The sequence below is a fragment of the Nansenia antarctica genome, assembly GCF_963989245.1.
Source record: "Nansenia antarctica genome assembly, chromosome: 3".
NCBI classification, from domain to species: domain Eukaryota; kingdom Metazoa; phylum Chordata; class Actinopteri; order Argentiniformes; family Microstomatidae; genus Nansenia; species Nansenia antarctica.
In genome coordinates this window covers 2,017,321-2,039,252 of record NC_137688.1, presented here as the reverse complement: position 1 = coordinate 2,039,252, position 21,932 = coordinate 2,017,321, and positions in this window count along the sequence as shown.

Below are 21,932 nucleotides of genomic sequence, written 5' to 3'. Positions count from 1 at the left end.
GTCACTCCCTATCTGCTGTCAGGACTGCAGAGTCACTACCTATCTCCTGTCAGGACTGCAGAGTCACTACCTATCTGCTGTCAGGACTGCAGAGTCACTACCTGTCTTCTGTCAGGACTGCAGAGTCACTACCTATCTTCTGTCAGGACTGCAGAGTCACTACCTATCTGCTGTCAGGACTGCAGAGTCACTACCTGTCTTCTGTCAGGATTGCAGAGTCACTACCTATCTTCTGTCAGGACTGCAGAGTCACTACCTATCTTCTGTCAGGACTGAGAAGTCTCTACCTATCTGCTGTCAGGACTGCAGAGTCACTACCTATCTCCCCTCAGGACTGCAGAGTCTCTACCTATCTTCTGTCAGGACTGCAGAGTCACTACCTATCTTCTGTCAGGACTGCAGAGTCACTACCTATCTTCTGTCAGGACTGCAGAGTCACTACCTATCTTTTGTCAGGACTGCAGAGTCACTACCTATCCTCTGTCAGGACTGCAGAGTCTCTACCTATCTCCCCTCAGGACTGCAGAGTCACTACCTATCTTCTGTCAGGACTGCAGAGTCACTACCTATCTGCTGTCAGGACTGCAGAGTCACTACCTATCTTCTGTCAGGACTGCAGAGTCACTACCTATCTTCTGTCAGGACTGCAGAGTCACTACCTATCTGCTGTCAGGACTGCAGAGTCACTACCTATCTTCTGTCAGGACTGCAGAGTCACTACCTATCTTCTGTCAGGACTGCAGAGTCACTACCTATCTCCTGTCAGGACTGCAGAGTCACTACCTATCTTCTGTCAGGATTGCAGAGTCACTACCTATCTTCTGTCAGGACTGCAGAGTCACTACCTATCTTCTGTCAGGACTGCAGAGTCACTACCTATCTTCTGTCAGGACTGCAGAGTCTCTACCTATCTGCTGTCAGGACTGCAGAGTCTCTACCTATCCTCTGTCAGGACTGCAGAGTCACTACCTATCTTCTGTCAGGACTGCAGAGTCACTCCCTATCTTCTGTCAGGACTGCAGAGTCACTACCTATCTTCTGTCAGGACTGCAGAGTCACTCCCTATCTTCTGTCAGGACTGCAGAGTCACTACCTATCTTCTGTCAGGACTGCAGAGTCACTCCCTATCTTCTGTCAGGACTGCAGAGTCACTACCTATCCTCTGTCAGGACTGCAGAGTCACTACCTATCTTCTGTCAGGACTGCAGAGTCACTCCCTATCTTCTGTCAGGACTGCAGAGTCACTACCTATCTTCTGTCAGGACTGCAGAGTCACTACCTATCTTCTGTCAGGACTGCAGAGTCACTACCTATCTTCTGTCAGGACTGCAGAGTCACTACCTATCTTCTGTCAGGACTGCAGAGTCACTACCTATCTTCTGTCAGGACTGCAGAGTCACTACCTATCTCCCCTCAGGACTGCAGAGTCACTCCCTATCTTCTGTCAGGACTGCAGAGTCACTACCTATCTCCTGTCAGGACTGCAGAGTCTCTACCTATCTTCTGTCAGGACTGCAGAGTCACTACCTATCTTCTGTCAGGACTGCAGAGTCACTCCCTATCTTCCGCCATTAATTTGAATTGGAATTTTGCCATTTAGCAGACGCCTTTATCCAAAGCGACTTACAATTGCGAATTACAGGGACATTCCCCCTGGAGTAACTGAGGGCTAAGTGCCTTACTCAAGGGCACACTATTAGTGGTGTGGTTTCAGGCGGGATTTGAACTCACAACCTTCCGATCACAAGTCCAACTCACTATCCACTAGACCACCACTACCCTACTACCATAGACTGAAGACTCCAGATCTGCTCAGGCTACAGCTTAACTGTCCCTCCTGAGACCTCAACATCCCGTTTCTACTGTAAAAAACCTTCTTCTAGCATTATAACTGCCAATGGCCCCTGGCCGGAACAAATATGACTTTTCCCTGCTATGACTGATGGATAGATGATTCACTTTCTTTAGTCAAATGTATTTTAAGTCGCTTTGGATGAAGGTGTCTGGAAATGTCAGGAATGTAAATCATGTAAAGTCACTGTACCTATCACTCTCCTGTTCATACCAGAACAAACTTGGGCAAATAATATTGTACAATTGTATTGTATTATACAAAGTTTTAAAACAATAGAAGGCTATCATGGAAAATAAGCGATATAGTTTTTTTTAAGCCTATTGCCAATAGGAGAGACAGGATCGAGGGAACAGACGGAAACATCCACTGTACACTCATGTTCTATGGGGCGGCTGTGGCGCAGGAGGTAGAGACAGGTTAGCAGATCGGTGGTTCGAGCCCCGACTGGCCACATGTCGAAGTGTCCTTGTGCAAGACACTGAACCCCAAATTGTTCCCAGTGAGCGGGCCGGTGCCTTGCGCCTTTGTAAAGCGCTTTTGGATAAAGGCACTATATAAGTGCAATCCATTAATGTTCTGAATTTGACAAATAAAAACAGGTAATTACGTCCTTTTTTGCACATTCTCTGATACTTCACAGTCATGGAAACGAAACAGCATTTCTAGGATTATACTGCACCCTGATATACACAGTCGGTAATGTTGGTAAAACAGGGTCTATTGTAATGCATTATACATTGTAAGTAATTGAATTGAATTGCTCAACGACGCCTCCTGGTGGTTGTTTTTGTTGGGGTGAATTACCTGAAGTAAAACATGTCAAATAGTAAATAGTAAATAGACTGCACTTATATAGCGCCTTTTTTGCTGCTCTAAAGCTGCTCCAAAGCGCTTTACAACGGCCTCTCATTCACCCATTCACACACCAATGGTGGCAAGCTGCCATGCAAGGCGCCGGCCCGCTCACTGGGAGCAATTTTGGGGTTCAGTGTCTTGCCCAAGGACACTTCGACATTCCTATAATCTTAAAGGAGTGCAAAACACTGCCCACCTTCAAAACCACTCTCAAAAAACATTTACAGGAGGCTGCAATCCGTAACTGGACCCTCTAAAACAACAAAAACAAAAACAAAAATCAGATTAAAAAACCCGAACTACCCACTGTACATACTTTGTGTTTTGTCCCCCGCCCCCACCTGTGGTGTATGTCCCCACCTGTCCTACCCGATACCTTATGTTTTGTTGTATTGTTCTTCCCATGATGGATGTACGTTTATCTTGTAGATAGTAATAGTTATTTGTCTGTATTATCTTGTAGATAGTACTAGTTTTTTTCTTATGTCTGTCTTACATGTAACGATGAATTGAAAATCAAGGACCCCAATTGAAATAAGCCAGTGGCTTTCTTGGGTTTTTATCCTTTTAGTTGACCTTGTATGTAATATGTACTTTCATGTACCTACTTCTGCAAACATTCTAATAAAGTTTTCAATCAATCAATCAATGGCCAGCCGGGGCTCGAACCGCCAATCTGCGGACCTTGCAATCATTAGACGGCGACTCGACCGCCTGAGACACAGCAGCCACCAAATTGTCAAGGTGACTGCTTCCTTCCTGCTATCACAGCACCTCCTGTACAGCTCATCCTCACAGACATCCACCAGGTTAGTGTATCTCATCATCTCACAATTAAAACACTTTGCAAGCCTAATCTAAAAAAAGGAACCGACACCAATACCAATACCAATACCAATAGTCAATTTTTGTCAAAATTTAGTTTTTTTACATAATCTGATCCATTAGGTGTTTATTAATGCCTGTGTGGTGTTATTTTTAAAATGTTGACATTTTTGAGTTAGTAATGAATAAAATACAAAGATTCCATCACACAGAACATAATGGAATGTACAAACTTTGACGCTCAATATCTCTGAACCGCCCCAACCGGAGATAGGACCTTATCATTCTAAGTTCACGAATTCCATTGAGATGTCCTCAATTTAAATAGAAAGAAGCCGTCGCCGTAATTACTTACAGGGTTCTAATTACTAGATAGCAAAATGTGCTGTGTTGTGCGGTTTGTGTTCCCATAGCCGGATTAGATGGAACATGTAACTACAGTACTGTTGGCAGGGTTGCCAAGTCTAGCTTACCTGCACACTCATGCCTGCAGGCTCCACGTTGCATGAGAGGGCAGAGACCCTTGACAGCAGTCCAAATAGACATTTGTGTTTGTGACACACAGAGTTGAATGACTGCAATGGGAAAAGTGTTACCAGGCGCTCGAGGAACCTGTCGTGTAACATTTGAGGCCTGCGGCAAAATAGGAAATACACGCACACACACGCGAGCGCAAGCACACACAGACACACAGACACACACACACACACACACACACACACACATACACACACACACGCACACACACACACAGACACACACACACACACACACACACACACACACACACGCACACACACACACTCATGCACAGTTATTGAGACTCGCATGTCTAATAGTTGGAAATTGAAGAGGCCTGTAGGGCAACTCAGTCTGTGTGCGTGTGTGTGTGTGTGTGTGTGTGTGTGTGTATGTGTGTGTGTGTGCGTCTGTGTGTGTAGCAGACAGCTCTTTTAATCTGAAGTGCCATAGTTCATGTCAGCAGCGAGGGCTGGTGTTTATGACTGCAGCGGGGTAGAAGGGCTCACGTCTCACAGTGCAACGCGGCGCACGCCTCTCTCTACGACACACAACAGCATGCCTCTCTCTACGAAACACAACAGCCTGCCTCTCTCTACGAAACACAACAGCATGCCTCTCTCTACGACACACAACAGCATGCCTCTCTTCTCTACGAAACACAACAGCATGCCTCTCTTCTCTACGACACACAACAGCATGCCTCTCTCTACGAAACACAACTGCATGCCTCTCTTCTCTACGAAACACAACAGCATGCCTCTCTTCTCTACGACACACAACAGCATGCCTCTTCTCTACGAAACACAACAGCATGCCTCTCTTCTCTACGAAACACAACAGCATGCCTCTCTCTACGAAACACAACAGCATGTGTGTAACTGTAAATGCTCTGTAATATATCGACCAAGAATCTGCATCGTACACACAGTATATCCAATTACTGAGTTAATTACGGCCCTATATACTACGTTACCATTATCTGACTTAATGCATTGCAGTTGACAGCTACGACCCCGGTGGGAAAAATATTTATAGCGAAGTGGTTAGATGACCAAGCGTAGACGTACAAGTCAGGTCAGTGTTGAATAACGTGCATGTATATAAATCTGTATGCATGACTCAGGGTTGTTTAGTAGCTGTTGTTGGCACGGGTTACCAGAGGCATTTGTGGGTGGCTAGCCTATCACACACACCCAAAGCATGTAAAAAAGCTCAGTTTCCAGCTCTTATGAAATGTCACCCCCCCCCCCCCTCCTCTACCCTCCCCCTCCCTCCCTCCCTCCCTCCCTCCCCCTCCTCTACCCTCCCCCTCCTCTACCCTCCCCCTCCTCCCCCCCTCCCTCCCTCCCTCCCTCCCCCCGCCTCATCTGAAGCATTTCTTTCGCACAGCTTGGGTATTTACTTCACGGTCAGCTGTGGAGGAGAATGGTCCTTTGTTCTCCCCACGGAGGTGTGTGGCGGTGAGCGCTCGGGACAGGTAGGTGCCCACAGCCCGCGTGTCATCTGGAGCATTTCAAAAGGCCTGGGGAAAATGTCAAACACTGTAAGACAATCCGCAGGGGGAGATCAGGGTAGGAAGAAAAAAAAAAAGTACCTGGCTTTTTAGAAATGTCACTTTGTGCCTCAGAGAGAAAGATCAATCCAGGAGATAACTATCAGCTGGGTGGGGGGGTGGGGTGGTGGGGGAGGGGGGCGGGGGGGTGACGTGGGGGACACTAAGTTATAGCTGAGGATCAGTGGCATTTTGTTTGGAGTGCATGAGAACTGTTCCAATAATAGATAGATAGATAGATAGATATAGATAGATAGATAGATAGATAGATAGATAGATAGATAGATAGATAGATAGATAGATAGATAGATAGATAGATAGATAGATAGACTTTATTTGTCATTGCTACAGTACAGGTACCAAACAACGAAATTTAGGAGTGACCTAAATTATAATAACTATATTATTAATAACAGTGACCAGAGATTCATCGCTCTCTGTCATGCTTGGTGAATGTAATCCATTTATATTATAAAACTAGAGAATATGAACTGTTGCTTCATGTAAGTAACAGTTTGACCCCATCCAGTTTGGGTATTAAGATGCACATTTTGATGTTTTGATGTTATGAGGAGCAAAAAAAAAGATTAAGGATTGACACAAATCTAGCACATGTTCATATGTCTTACATAAGAGTCGTGCTCATGATTCTAAGATACTTAAAGTCTCTGAGGACATTAACTAGGGGAATACATATTTTCTCTGCTTCTCTCCACTCCTAATATTTGGTCGGCGAGTTGACGTTGCGCCTCTGTTAGCATGTTAGCTAGCTGTGGAATGTAAACACCAGCCGATATAAAAGAGGTCAAGTCTCTGAGACGGTAAAACGGTCTGCAGGTGATGATGAACACTGACTCCAGATCAGGTTTGTAGAATCACTTTCACATAATAATATGTCCTACATTAGGCCTTTCATTATGATTGATGAGATAATGAAGAAAAATACACTTTCCAGCAGTGTCATTGCTATTGCTCATTTGCTTTCCTTTTTTCCATTCTATGTGATGCACGTTGAGATGAAATAGAGCTTAATAAGGGCAATTTAACTAAAAAAAAAAACACTGCCAGTGGCCCTTGGCCTGAGCTAGATTACGCCTCCTGCTAGAACTGGTGAATTGATGATTAACTTCCTTAGTCAAATCTATTGATTGTAAGTCGCTTTGGAATAAGGCGTCTGCTAAATGCCAAAAATGTAAATGTAATCGGCATACAGGCAGAAACTAAAACGTTCTCAACCTACTGTGCGGAGATCTAAGAATTGGGGCAACAGAGAAGCATTGGGGAAGCTGAACGACTGCCTGGCTCACACTGAATGGGGCATGTTTAATTAAGGCCACGTTTAAAGGCCTGGATGCATACACAGACGCTGTGACGTCATGGACCAGCTACTGTGAGGACGAGTGTATTCCAACACGCACCAGGATAAGCTACAACGATGACAAACCCTGGTTTACAGCAAGACCCAAACAACAGCAACTTCATTTGGGAGAAGGAGAGGGCATTTAAGAGTGGAGACAAGGACAAGTTCAGACTGGCTAAATACACGTTTGGCAAGGAGATTAATGTGGCCAAATGACAGTACTCCAGGAAGCTGGAACAACAGTTTGCAGCCAACAACTCCTCGTCAGTCTGGAAAGGCCTTCGGGAGATCACAGAATACCAAACCAAATCCCCCCCCCCCCCCCACTCTATGGATGACCTTAGACTTGACCTGAAGTAATTCTACTGTAGATTCGACAAACAACGGACCAGTCCTGACTCTGACCCACACACCCAGCCCCCCCCCCCCCCCCTCATAGTTATGACACCTCTTCTTCCCCGCCGGGACAGAGACAGTACCCTCCCCCACACAATGCTCCCAGACAGCGCCCCCACCCCCATCACACCTCTCTCCATCCAGGAGAGGGACGTCAACAAACTGTTGTAAAAAAACTGAAGCCCGACAAAGCATCTGGACCAGACGTTTCCCTCCCCCCTCTATATTGAAGCACTGTGCAGATCAGCTGTCTCCAGTGTACACAGATATATTCAAGACCTCACTGGCTGAACGCAAGGTACATGCATGCGTCAAAACATCCACAATCATCCCTGTTCCCAAAAAGATGAGGATCACAGGCCTAAAAGACTATAGACCAGTCGCCCTGACCTCTGTGATCATGAAGACCTTGAGCGCTCGTGCCGACCCACCTCAAGGCCATCGTTGACTCCCTCCTCGACCCACTGCAGTTCGCCTACAGAGCCAGCCGGTCCGTAGACGATGCCTCCACTTCATCCTCCAGCACCTGGACTCCACCGGCCCTTATACCAGGACCCTGTTTATGGACTTCAGCTCCGCATTCAACACCATCATCCCAGCTCTTCTCCAGGACAAGCTGTCCCAGCTGAGTGTTCCTGAGCCCACCTGTAGGTGGATCACTGACTTCCTGACAGACAAGGAAGCAGCACGTGTGGCTGGGCAAGGTAGTCTCGGGGTCCCAGACGATCAGCACTGGAGCCCCACAAGGCTGTGTGCTCTCTCCTCTACTCTTCTCCCTCTACACCAACAGCTGCACCTCTAGCCACCCTTCTGTCAAACTCCTGAAGTTTGTGGACGACACAACCCTCATTGGATTAATCTCCAACGGGGACGAACGGGGACGAGTCCAACTACAGAAGGGAAGTTGACAGCCTGGCCTCCTGGTGCAGGCAGAACCACCTGGAGCTCAACGCTCTAAAGAATGTAGAGAGGGTAGTGGACTCCAAGAGAGGAGTCCCGCCCCAACCGCCCGCCTTATCCTGTGTGACTCCCCAGTAAGCAGTGTGGAGTAATTTAGATTCCTGGGGACAATCATTTCACACAAGACCTCAGGTGGGAAGAGAATATCACCTCCACCATCAAGAAGGTCCAGCAGAGGATGTTCTTCCTGCGACAGTTGAAGAAATCCAATATGTCGCAGCAAAGTGACACGTCCAACATCGAGTCCATTCTCAGCTCATCGATCACTGCCTGGTTCGCTGCCAAGGACAGAGGCAGATTACAGCAGATCATTCGGTCAGCCGAGAAAGTCCTCGGCTGCGACCTGCCCTCTGTCCTGGACCTGTTCCACTCCAGGACCAGTAAGAGAGCTGTTCCACTCCAGGACCAGTAAGAGAGCTGTTCCACTCCAGGACCAGTAAGAGAGCTGTTCCACTCCAGGACCTGTAAGAGAGCTGTTCCACTCCAGGACCATTAAGAGAGCTGTTCCACTCCAGGACCAGTAAGAGAGCAGGAACGATCATGGCTGACCCCTCCCACCCCAGTCACCACCTCTTCCAAAGTCTCCCATCTGGTAAAAGGTTCCGGTCTATCAAGACCAAAACGTCGCGCCACCTGAACAGTTTCTTCCCTATGACAGTGGGCCTTACAAACAAGCCCCCTGCCTCTCATTGACTTCCACCCCCCCCCACCCCCTCCTGTTACACACACACACACACACACGCACATACATGCAACTGACAATGTAATCTATATTAGTTTTACAAACCCTTCAGAATTATCGTCCTACTGCCCCTTTCTGTCATTGTCTTTTTAAGCTATTTTTGCTCGTATAGTGTTGTATATTACATTATTTTATTTTGGTATATTGTTAAATAGGGGGATAAGTGATCGGCCGGAATCTGAGAAAGTATCTATTATGTAAACATATATACTTATATACACTATATGGCCTATTCACAGGGGGGTATATAGACAGTGGGGGGTTAGCATGTAACTGTGTACTTTTATAAACATATAAACATATGAACCAGTAAACGTATATACAGTGTATGTAAACATATTGCACTGTTATAGAACATTGCACTATTTGTTGCCATGTGAGGTGTGACAGAAAGGGCCTTGGTGCTGTGGACACAACAACATGAGGTCTCTCAGCTCCCTGCCGTTGGGTTAAAGAGAGAGAACTGGTGCAAAGGAAGAAAACAACACTGTCCCCCTCAATTATCAGCAAAAAAGTGAGAAAGCCCTGATTCTAAGCCATGTCAACGCAGCTTCACACGGCCCCCTGGGATATGTAGTCATCAGCCCCGGAGGGCCAATCAGAAGGGTTGTGTGCGTGACCGGCGTGTGTCCAAGTACCATTGAATTGAATGAAGTCCCAGTGTGAGACCATGCATGCCGTTGGTCGGTGGGGGGAGCGAGCCGATTGGCTGGAGAGTCGCACATTGGGCGCCTCGCGTCCCAGATGTTGCCAAACCTCTGGGTTTCACCCCTTGCAAACAGTAAGACTTGGGGGATTCATTTCCCTGTAATTGTTGCATGCGATCACTGCAGGCTCTCCCCTGTTTGTGCATCGCCCAAACGGCCATCAGCGTGCTGTGTGTTGTTCCTCGGCTGTAATCAGAGGCAGATGGTTGGAGGGTTTCACTGTGATCTCTGTTGGGTTTTCCCCCTTGCTAAAAAGACTGAGGTCTTGCTGTGAATGGAGGTGCTGCATAGTTATGTGGTGTTGAATGTGAGGGGGGGGGAGGTGAGCCCCTGGTCCTGTCCTACAGGTAGTCCATATCGTACACAATGCTAGTGAAGTGACATGCCACTAGTTGACATATTGATAGATGGGTGAATTTAGAACTTAGAACTCAGAATTTAGAACTCATTTAGGCCCACCAGGGCTGGGTCAGCTACATTTCTGCAGATTTCTGAAGTACATTGAGTGACATCACAGTTCATTGTGGAATTTTGTGCAACTGAAGAACTATGCTCATAAATTCAACTTCAGTCAATGCAGAAACATAATGTTAGTTTGATTGCCCACAATTGGGATGTTTTGAGGGAACGGTCACAATATACATTTTCATGATGTCTGCGGTAGCAACATGTTTCTGGACAGCTTCCAGGGAGAGATATCGTATGCGAACATCAGCCTCAGAAATGTCCCCCAAGAATATTGCGTTTTGCCAGAAAAACAACAACAACATTTTGCCAACTCATTGAACTGTTTCTCCCTATAAGCCTTTTTTAAAAACACTCTGTAAGCACTGACAGCCCCTCTCCCACTTAGTTTATTTCTCAGCCGTTCGTCTCCAATTTCTTCTTCTTCCTTTTTTTGTTCCCCAGCTTCAGTTTTGGGATCTGAGAGTCGTGTTACAGTTAGAAATAATTAGACTGTGTAATTGCACGGTTGTTCGTGACAAACTTGTGTTTAGCGCCATAATTACATAGCCAAGCTTAGCTGAATGTCTTTGTTGTTCAACAATTGACCATATCTGAGCTCCCCAACGCCGGCGGTGATCCCGGCTGTTGAGGAATGTGTCATAACCTGCTCCAGCAGCTCTTAAACGACAGCCCCTAATCGCAGTTATTTTCCTTGGGCTGGAGTCGCCTGTACAGGTGAGTGGGGAGGGGGCGGGGGTGGGGGGTAGATGAGGTGGGTAGTTGCAGGTGGGGGGGGGGGGGCATTTCCACGATGGTTCTAGAGGTCACAGCCAGGTCAGGTGGGGGCGTGGGGGGGGGTTGGAAACCTTGAAAGAGAGAGATTGTGAGAAAGACAGTTGTAAATGCTTGTGAGAAAGAAACATAAAGAGTGTGATTGAGAACAAGAGGGTGTGAGAGAGAGGTAAGAGCAGAGTGAGGTAAAGAGAGGCACGGAGACACAGAGGGAGAATGCTTACAGATATGGGGTTACAGCCTCAAGGTTTGGTCACAGATCCCTTATTAGAATGCTAGTGAGAAGCTGCGCAGGGTGTAGGGCCTGTTATCATGGGCTGTGGTGGAGTGCCATCCACACAGAGATCCAGCCTGCCTAAACATATTTACCTGAGGGGGGGGGAGTACTTGGGTGAATACATTAGAGGGGAGGAGAAATATGGATGGATGGAAAATATGTGTGAAATTGTTTGGATTTGGTGACTATTTTCGTACCTGGCCCCACCCGGAAACCACTATTAGCTTCTTTCCATTGTTGGCACTTCATGATTCTGACCACGTTTTGTAGAAGGAACATACGGTATAAGCCATATGTGACACGGTCTAGTGTTTTGGTCCGCATGTCGGCAGCCAATCGAAGTGTTCTGACTTATATTTTTAAACACGGAAATACATTTCAACCTTCACAAGCTCACTAGTCAAGCCAAAACACTGCAACAATGCAATGGATTCGGTGAGTAATCCCCACTGTTACCTAGTTAACTAGAACACTACTTTACATTGTTAGCAGGCTCACAAAACAAGCTGTGTTAGTTGACTAGCGAGTGTGTCATTGATTTTCAACAGCACTGAAATGTATTCACATTATTCTAAAGAGAAGTCCGAACATTAAATCGGATGCCGACATGTGGACCAAAACACTAAACTGTGTCGCATAATATGGTTGGAGCATCACCTTTCCTCTGGCTTTAGGTGTCATTTTTCTACACCTATCCAATCCTTGACAGATTAACAGTGCCTATACGGTAGGGCTTGTCACCTGAAAGGACTGCGGTCACACTGTTTTCTGAGATTTCTCCGAACCACGATCTCCGAACAACAACCTCTTTGGCCACGAAACACGAAACACTGTCATTTCCTAGCTATCGTTTCACTTCCAGAGCAAACAACACAGACTCATACTATCGTCTACCTAACATACAAGTCATTACACACCAACCGGGGTTACACACCAACCAACCAACAAACCAACAATCTGAAAGTGCCTTTAATATGAATGAGGAGGGGGAGGCAACAAGGACCAATTCATGCGATAATTAAAACAGGAAGCGTGTGGTTGGCCGTGTGATTTACATCGCGCTGCTGAGAGCTCTTGATTGGACAGAAGTGACTGGGCGGGTCTTAAGTTAGCAAGGTGGCGGTGGAGGGGTGTGGTGAGCCACAGGCGAACATAAAATAACATAAATTAACATGGCCTAACAAGCCGCACAGAAATGATTACTCTGCGTTGCCTCCTGGGCCCCTCCCACTTGGATACCCCTCCCACGAGGAAGCCCCTCCCACTTGGAAGCCCCTCCCACTAGGAAGCCCCTCCCACTAGGACGCCCCTCCCAGAGAACATTGCAGTGTTTGTCTGGTGCCGCTACTGCGGTAGGGTCGGGTAGTGTCGATTGCGATGGAAGACTGATAGTGATTTCATGTGTTTTTTTTAGACCGTATCCTTTCCCTGCTCTCTTTCTGAGGCTGTAGTAGTCGTGTCCTTAAACTGTTTCTCTCTCCTCTCTCTCTATCTCTCTGTCTCTCTCTCTCTCTCCCTCTCTCTATCTCTCTGTCTCTCTCTCTCCCTCTCTCTCTCTCTCTCTCTCTCTCTCCTCTCTCTCTATCTCTCTGTCTCTCTCTCTCTCCCTCTCTCTCTCCTCTCTCTCTCTCTCTCTCTCTCTCCCTCTCTCTCTCTCTCTCTCTGTCTCTCTCTCTCTCTCTCTCTCTCTCTCTCTCTCTCTCTCTCTCTCTCTCTCCTCAGACTTGCAATACTGTGACTGTTCTTAATACCCTCCTCCCATCCTCCCATCAACCTGTTGCTCCTCATCCCCCCATCCCACTTCAGTTTTTTATTTTATCTGCCCTCTCATGGTCAATCTCTCCATCTGTGTCCACCTCTTTTTTCCTCTCTTCAATAAAGGATTGTCATCATGTCTCTCTCTCTCTTTCCCCCTTCTTCTTGTGTCCTCTTTTACTCTTTTACTCCTTTCTCGTGGTCTTTACCCCCTCTCTCTCCATAAATCTCTTGACTCTCTCTTTAAGTGGATGCCGGGCTGCCGTCCCAGCCCCATGGCTTTCTCCCGGATGAGTTACGAAGGCTGTGTACTCGTTCGTCACGTTGTGACACCTCCACGTTCAACATAGCGGAGCTCGGGGCTCCTTGTGTGTATTTATGGAATCTCAAAATAATATAATAATATATAGCAGCCATCCCTTTCGACCCGTAAACATGTGTCTTCTCCCTTAGCACCGTGGGGGAATTTATACCTAAACAGTTCTCTGTTGCCAGACGCTAAGATGTTCCTGCTCTCTCCACATACCGGGGCAGTGACCGCGATACGCAAGGTAATGTGTTCTACATTGGGTCAACTTTCCGGGAAACTTCTGTACCACATGCTCTCAAAGACAGTGATCTTAACTGTGCTTAAAAACTGTGTTTCCTTTACCTTGGGTTTACTCATGGGAGTACATGTTTACCCCGAAAAACCTCAAGTTTTCCAGGAATGATCTGTTGACTTGGATCGCCTCTGCAAAATCCATTATATGAAGCATATGGCTCCATCCTCAATGCCCTCTATTTACATAATTATGTAGATAGGGGGGGGGGGGGGGGGGTGGTTTTAGACCCATGTTCTCGTGATGGTTTGGGCCCTGTCTGGAGACCTGTGATTCCAAACGTCGCTCTCTGACTATGAAGATGTCCTCTTGGGTTAAATAGTATACACTTAGCCTGCGGGAGACCGGCGTTTGATCCCTGCTGGTTACAGTTGTGCCCAACGAGTCGCATGTCTCCCCGTGGAGGAGGTCAAAGGGTTTAAACTGTTCCACTGGAAAGTTAGAAAACAGCTCGCCCCAGGGCGTTAGGTCACTTACTCTTCCTCACAGAAACCCCCGTTGATTCCAGACTCTCCATTCTTACTGAGCGCTCTCTCTAGTTTTTGTGATGGAAACTTTAATATAATCTGTATTTATGAATATTGTTCTTTGTGTATACAATATATGATGTTATGGCCACTTTACAACAGAGTCTTTAAGGTCCTCTCAGTCCCCGTGTTGCCGTGTTGCATGCCGTAGTATGGCTGTCCTTTGGATGACTGCCACAGCTGTTGCAGATTTTCCGGGATTTATTTTCCTCCTTATGAGTAGGAAGGGGGGAAGGATTAGAGATAGATGAAATGGTGTGTCCTGAATATTATCCAAACTATACAAGGAGGCCGATGTATTGTGACTCTTCAGTGAAGATGTGGCTTTTTGATTAAGACTTCCATACGGTATATACTGTAGGTCACATATGCCAGGGTTCATGCGGGGGCGCCTCTCACACAGCGTCTCGTGAAGCATTTCGACCTGCGGTCGGGGTAGATCGGGGTGGAAGAACGATGACCCCAGAAGTGTGTTTACTCAAGGGACTGATGACTGAATAATTAACTGAAGCTTATGTCGAATATTTCTCTGTTTCAGTGATAAAAGAAGAGGTGAAAACTCCTGGCCAAAGTTTTAAAAGTATTTATTCAAAAAAGGTCGGGTCCTCAGATTACAGGCACACTAAACAGTCACAACGAGATTCGAGGTAGTCAAGAGATCAGAATCCGCTCCTCCTTGAGCACAGAGTTTTATAGCCTTCCTTCTAGGCCTCTGATTGGCCTAGACCCTCGGGGGCGTGCATGCGTGTGTGTGTGTGACTGCGCATGTGCGACAATTGAATCTTCCAGAGATCGTTTATAATGAAGTATATGAAGTAATAAAAATATACGTGTAATATGTGTAAAATATACGTGAATATAAGAAGGCTTATTAATGTGTAAAAATATACTACAGTTCGAAACGGGATAAACATCCAGAATGCGAAACAATATTCTATAATACATATTCTGGGAAATGACCGATTAAATGTCATCAAGAAAGACCTTCTGGGGCACCACCGATAAGATAAGTCTTCCTCATGACACAACAGAATGTCTTATCTTTAGACTGGACAGAGCATTGTCTGGTGTATTGAAGCCCCAGATGTAGTTCCAGAACATTCCTCATGGTACACCATGTAACCAAAGAGTTTTTTTGTTTTGTGTGTGTGTATTAATCTAATTTAAATATGGATCTTGGAAGAAGATTAGACTCTACCCAAACCTAATTGATGAAATTCAGGACCCGTATGATTAAATGCTTGCACATTTCCCTGCTCGCAGGCCTCTACATTCACAGAACAATAGAGGCGTGTAAGGACGGGGAGGTACGACCATAATTGGGTCCAGGGCATGGATGGTGAAAGCAGGAGAAAACGAAAACGTGGCAGCTATGGCCAATAGGAACGGAACGGAACTAGTTTAACCAATGAGGCGTGATACATTTGGCCTGGTGAGAATGTTAAAATTCACTGTAAAAATTTAGATGTTTTCCCCCCCAACTTTTAAGACCATGACTCTCAGGGTACAGCAGGGGCAGCAGAATGGCCGAATGGAGTTCCGTGATTTCGGACCTCAAAAATGACTACATCCTGGGGCGACTGTCCGTCTCCCTTGAACCTCCTTCCCCCTGGGGGATCGTAGGTGAGGTATCGACATTATCGGGTGTGTGTCTGGTCTACAGATACACTTCAAGGCATTGTTACCCCCCCCCCCCCCCCCCCTTGATTGCAGGCCTGGTTTCCTAGTGCCCCCGTGGAGACCAGGTGCAGATGGTTAACACAAACCTACCTAGATGACAAAGGAAACATGATTGATCGGAAACATTGTCGTCAAGTAGACTCAAATATTATATTCTGTAATGGTCATGTAGCAAAGATCAGCCTTCCAGATTGGCTGCCTGTTCGGGTCTTCCATGTCTCTCTGATGCGGAACACAAAGTGAAACTGTCAATGAATGTGTCATGAAATGTCATGAAACTGTCAATAAATCTCACCACTTGAGTGGAAATGTATTCACAGAAAGGTTCTTAATCGAGAACGTGTCACATATACTATTAAACTAGAATGTGTCACATACACTCTTACACTAGAACACATACACACTCTTACACTAGAACGTGTCACATACACACTCTTACAGTCTCTACAATGTTTGACCTGCGTGGGACCTGGACTGAAACATTTATAAATGTCGACTCTACATGGCGTATAACATGGAGTCAATGTAGACTCTACAGTCCATATAACACACGTGTTTTGATCCTCTCAAACACGTTCAGGGCCAATGTATTCAGCATATTCCTGAGCATTTGTCTTCACAAAGTACTTCTATCCTTTAGTCTTTATTTGGCTTTCGGTATTTCATGTCGCCTAACAAATGGATCCCTAGCAGATGGAAATAACTTGATTTTGAAAATCTCATGAAGACAAACATGAACTATGAGAAATAGCTTCAGGAATGTGCCATTGGCATTTCAAAACAACTTCAGGATTTATTCTCTTAATTGTGTTTCCGACAGGGTTCACCTCATGTGTGGCCAGGTACGTATTTGCACAAGCCGACAGGTGATTAGCTAAAAAAAGTATTTGGTTTCTGTCCCACCTATTTATCAATCGAGTATACACCTCACAGGTATTGTCTAACAAAACATTTTTATAATAGCTGAATGGAGACTTGCACCCAATGGCATTCAGGACCTTTATTCACGGACGGCCATCTTTACTTTTCAACATCATGGGATGACAAAGGTATTAGATCATATGTTTGTCTTTGAAGGTATTTGCTCTTTTAAAAAAAGAAAGAAAGACGTGTGTGTGAAAGACAGGGACATCAACCGTCGTCAGGTGACTGCTCCCATAACCTTCAGGGTTCAATGAAGTCACATTTCTGAGAAAGATCACCTGCAGGCTATGACAAATGTCTTTTTCTTTTTTTTGGTTCGTCTGCGTACGTGCGATACAGCAGCATTAGAACAACACGCAGACATATGATATACAGTAAGACTGCTGAGCTAGCTACTTGGCAAGCCTTTCGGTGTCTGTTCTGAATTGAGTTTATGTGAAGTGGAGAGGAGCAGGCTCTGTGCTGGTCTGAGTTTACAGAGAGAGAGACACAGAGACCGGACATTCTGTTCTTACATTCACAAACGTGCCAACATGCACATCGTTGACGCCAGACATGCATACATATAACCCGTATGCTTAAACTGATATTGAATGCTTAAATATTTATTTCAGTACACTCAGAGAGCATAGACATACACAAACACACTTGCCGCCATCTATAATAAACCAAACTGAATAACTAAATCAATGCAGAAGAAACTGTCCCCGCAACGTAAATCAAAAAACAACCACTTGAAGTCCCTCTAAGGAATCCACGCACGAGTGTTTGCTTTGTTGAGTCAATATTTACTGGATGTGAACCCTTCATTTCAACAACTCTAGCACCTCAGGGCACAATATAACCCCTCTCTTTGAGTATGTGTCTTTGCGTTTTTAACCACCACAATCAACCCACACACACTCAACACACACACACACACACTCTTATGGCCGGTTTGCTTCTCTCAGCAGAACAATAATGAAGATTAGCGATCAACATGCTTGTAATGAGGGGCCCAGCGTAGCTGCCAGGAAACTTGGTTTACTCTACATTTTAGCAGAAGCCAACTTACAATTAGAAATGACAGGGACAGTCTCCCTGGAGTAATGCAGGGCTGCGTGCCTTACTCAAGTACACACTAGTGGTGGTGTTCCCAGGTCTTACTCAAGTACACACTAGTGGTGGTGTTCCCAGGTCTTACTCAAGTACACACTAGTGGTGGTGTTCCCAGGTCTTACTCAAGTACACACTAGTGGTGGTGTTCCCAGGTCTTACTCAAGTACACACTAGTGGTGGTGTTCCCAGGTGGGATTTGAACTCATGACCTTCTGATTGATCATCAGTCCCACTCACTATCCACTAGGCCATCACTACCCCCCTACTACTAGTCTGAGCCAATACCTGCGCCCTCCTTACGATGGCTGTTTGTGAAATACATGGGCAGTGTTATCATTAGCGCCTTGTTCAAGGGCAATGCTGACAAATGGACCTGAAACACCTTGACCGTCAGATTAACCAGGAACCAGAGTACATACACACTGGACCATCAAATAGTAAATATACTGCACTTATATAGCGCCTTTATCCAAAGCGCTTTACAACGGCCTCTCATTCACCCATTCACACACCAATGGCGGCCAAGCTACCATGCAAGGCGCCGGCCCGCTCACTGGGAGCAATTTGGGGTTGAGTGTCTTGCCCAAGGTCACTTCGACATGTGGCCAGCCGGGGCTTGAATCGCCGATCTACCAACGTTGCGATCATTAGATCATACATACACACTGGTCTGAAGTTAATCAGGAGGGCTGGAGCAAGTCAAATCTCTTGGCCCTCCTTATAGGAGCTTCCTGGTTAAAGGGGCATTCCACCCAACTCTAATGTGTTCCTGGTTTGGCTCTGCCCCTGGCTGTAGTGGATCAGGCCAGACAGCGTTTAGCTGCATATGTTGCTGCCTTAGACGGCGTGCTCTCATTTCAGCATCACACAACACAGCACAAGGAAGGGGAGATAGCAGTGGAATCATGAATATCTTTGGTTGTGTTTTTTCTCTTCTGAAATCCTTGTCAAAACATTGTTGGAGGAGAAGGACTGAATGAGGGAACCCCAGACCCTCTCTTCCAACAGGGTTCCTACAAGTTTCAACAAGTCAAATATAATACATTTTTAGACCCTTTTAGACCTCTTTGGATATAATTTTAGTCCTATTTGCAACACCATATGATAGCTTTTTGTCATCCTCGAGGCGATGAAATTAGGGATTTCACAGCCATACAGACACAAAAGTCTGAAGGATAATTAATATCAAATAAATAAGTCCCATAATTACTCAAAAGTAAATGTATTAACATTAACAGTTAACTGTAGAAAGTCACTTCAACGTGACGTGAACAAAGTGCACAAAAGCTTCCTTGCAGGACAAGCTAATCTAATTTTTAAAGACCTAGCACCTCATTTTTTAGATAAAAAATCTACTTACATTTCCTTTACATCTAAGACCTTTTTAGGCCTTATAAATCGGATCGCTGGATTTGAGACTTTAAGGCTTTTTAAGACCAGCGCGGGAACCCTGTTCCAATGAGCTTTGAAAAGCGAAAGACTTTTGAGTGGTTTGATTAATGGTGTGTAATGGTGGTAATCTCTCTCTCTCTCTCTCTCCCTCTCTCTCTCTCTATCTCTCTCTCTCATTATGGATGATGCCACTGCTACTCTGTCTTCCCCCCTTCCCTCCCTGTCAGCTGTAGGGCAGGGAGGTTACAGAAGGACAGGACTGCTGGATCCCTGTACTGTACAGAGTATGAGAAAGGTAACCCTGTTTAGTCCTCAAACACAGTTCAAGTTCCATTTGATCTTGCTCAGCATTCAAGACATGTAATTATGCTACATATGTTTTACATCTTGCATGCGCTGTTGGCGAGTAGGTACCTCTTTAGACTTATTATAGATTTCTGTTCTTCTGGGTCGGGTGACAGTCAGAGTAATCTGGCACTGGCAGTAAGGTAAAGAAGGTAACGTAGTGTTTCTGAGAGAGACTGACATGGCATCGTTTTATGAAGTGTCCATGGCATGAAGACATGACTTGTTCTAAATGAAGGTTTATCCAAGGACATCATCGTTTTTATTTTCTCAGACGATACTATAACTTGTCCTTTTTCCAACAACGCTAATTTATCCGGTTGGCAATGTTTGTAAACACACAATAACAATTTGTATGCAATGTATTACAATTGCTCAATGATGCTTCCTGGTGGTTGTTTTGCAGAGGTGAAACATAGTAAATAGGCAAATAGTCAACCTGATTCCTGTATGTTTGACACGTATTGTGTGTGAAAAGGTGCATGTACTTTAAGAATGAAGCACAGTCCAGTTAACAGGAAGCTGAAGATTACAGCATCCATACATTACATTCAAATGTGACAGCGGCTGGTGTTTTGGTGAACCAGTACCCAAAGTCATTTTTCAGTTTACATATTCTGAGAGGACTTATTTTAAGCTTTCAAATGATGTGTCATACATTGAAATTGGAGAAAAGTTGATGAAGATATGCTTATTTGAACGTTGGTATAATATCTGAAATCACAAAGCAGACAAAAGGCCCCCCAAAGATTTGGAGCTTTTCACACCTGTGCTCCGCCAGGTAATGGGCGGTAACAATAGCTGGTTAACCACCAACCACTCCCCCACTAGCCTGACACCAGTCAGCTGTCAATATCTGTCAGACTGTCAACTGAGAACATACAACAGACTATACGCAGGTAGGCAGGCAAGGTCTGTGAATTGACTATCAATAGATAATAAATTATGACACGGTTCAAACTGCTGTATCTATGCCCAACTTCTTATTCAACAGCATATGTGACACATTCCAATGCTTTGGTCCTCATGTCGGGATCCGATGTAATGATCTGACTTGTCTTTAGAAAAATGTGAATATACAGTATTTCCGCGTTGTTGAAAATCAATGACACATCGCTAGTCAACTAACACAGCTTGTTTTGTGAGCCTGCTAACAATGTAACGTTGTGTTATAGTTAACTAGCAGTGGGGATTACTCGCCGAATCCATTTTGTTGCAGTATTTCAGCTTGACTAGCAGAGTTTGTGTAGTGATTCTCAACAACGTTGAAACGTAGTTCCGTGTTTCGAAGGAAAATTCAGAACATTTTGATTGGTTGCCAACATGCTAATTGATGACTTTTTTAAAACATTAAAATAATAACAGTTACAACAACAAATAACATTTGTGACCCTCTTAATAATAAGTTGGCTAAGCTAGGTAATAATGTTAGCTATAGCTAGCTATCTACTGTAAACTTCTCTTTGAAAAACCTATCTGACCCAGTGACTAACACTGACAGATATTGACAGCGGACAGCTGTAGGTCTAGTGAGGGAGTGGTTGGGGGCAGGGTTAACCAGCTATTGTTACGGTCCATTAGGCCTACCTGGCTGTGGAGAAGTGTGAAAGCTCCAGATCTTTGAGGGACCTTTTCTCTGCTTAGTGAATTCAGGTGTATCCACATTCAAATACGCATATCTTCTTCAACTTCTGTCCGATTTCAATATATGAAACAGCGGGCCCTATTATGCACTTCATAAGGATTAAGCAATAAGACGAGGCGGTAGATCTAAACTTAAGACGTGGAGGCGTGGTCAAGGCCACTTTGCTATTATGCGTGCGGTAGTGGGCGCCTAAAACCCAGCGCTAAGCAAAGAAATTAGTCATGGGTGTGTTTTGGGCGTCTTCTCAATCAACCCAATCAGCGTGCCAGGTGCCATTCCCTTTAAGAACCGGCTGCGTTGAGTCATTAGCGCTATGCTATTATGGAAGTCCTAAGAAGGAGGTCAGCGCGCTTCTCTGGCTCTCCCTTCTGAAATAAAGCATTTATACTGTGACCGTAATTGACGTCTTGCCGTGGAGCCATGTGCGTGTTCATGTGTGCCCACATGCAAACTATGCAGTAAAAATGTGGAACGCCCTTCCTATAATCTTAAAGGAGTGCAAAACACTGCCCACCTTCAAAACCACTCTCAAAAAACATTTACAGGAGGCTGCAATCCGTAACTGGACCCTCTAAATCAAAAATCAGATTAAAAGACCCGAACTACCCACTGTACATACTTTGTGTTTTGTCCCCCGCCCCCACCTGTGGTGTATGTCCCCACCTGTCCTACCC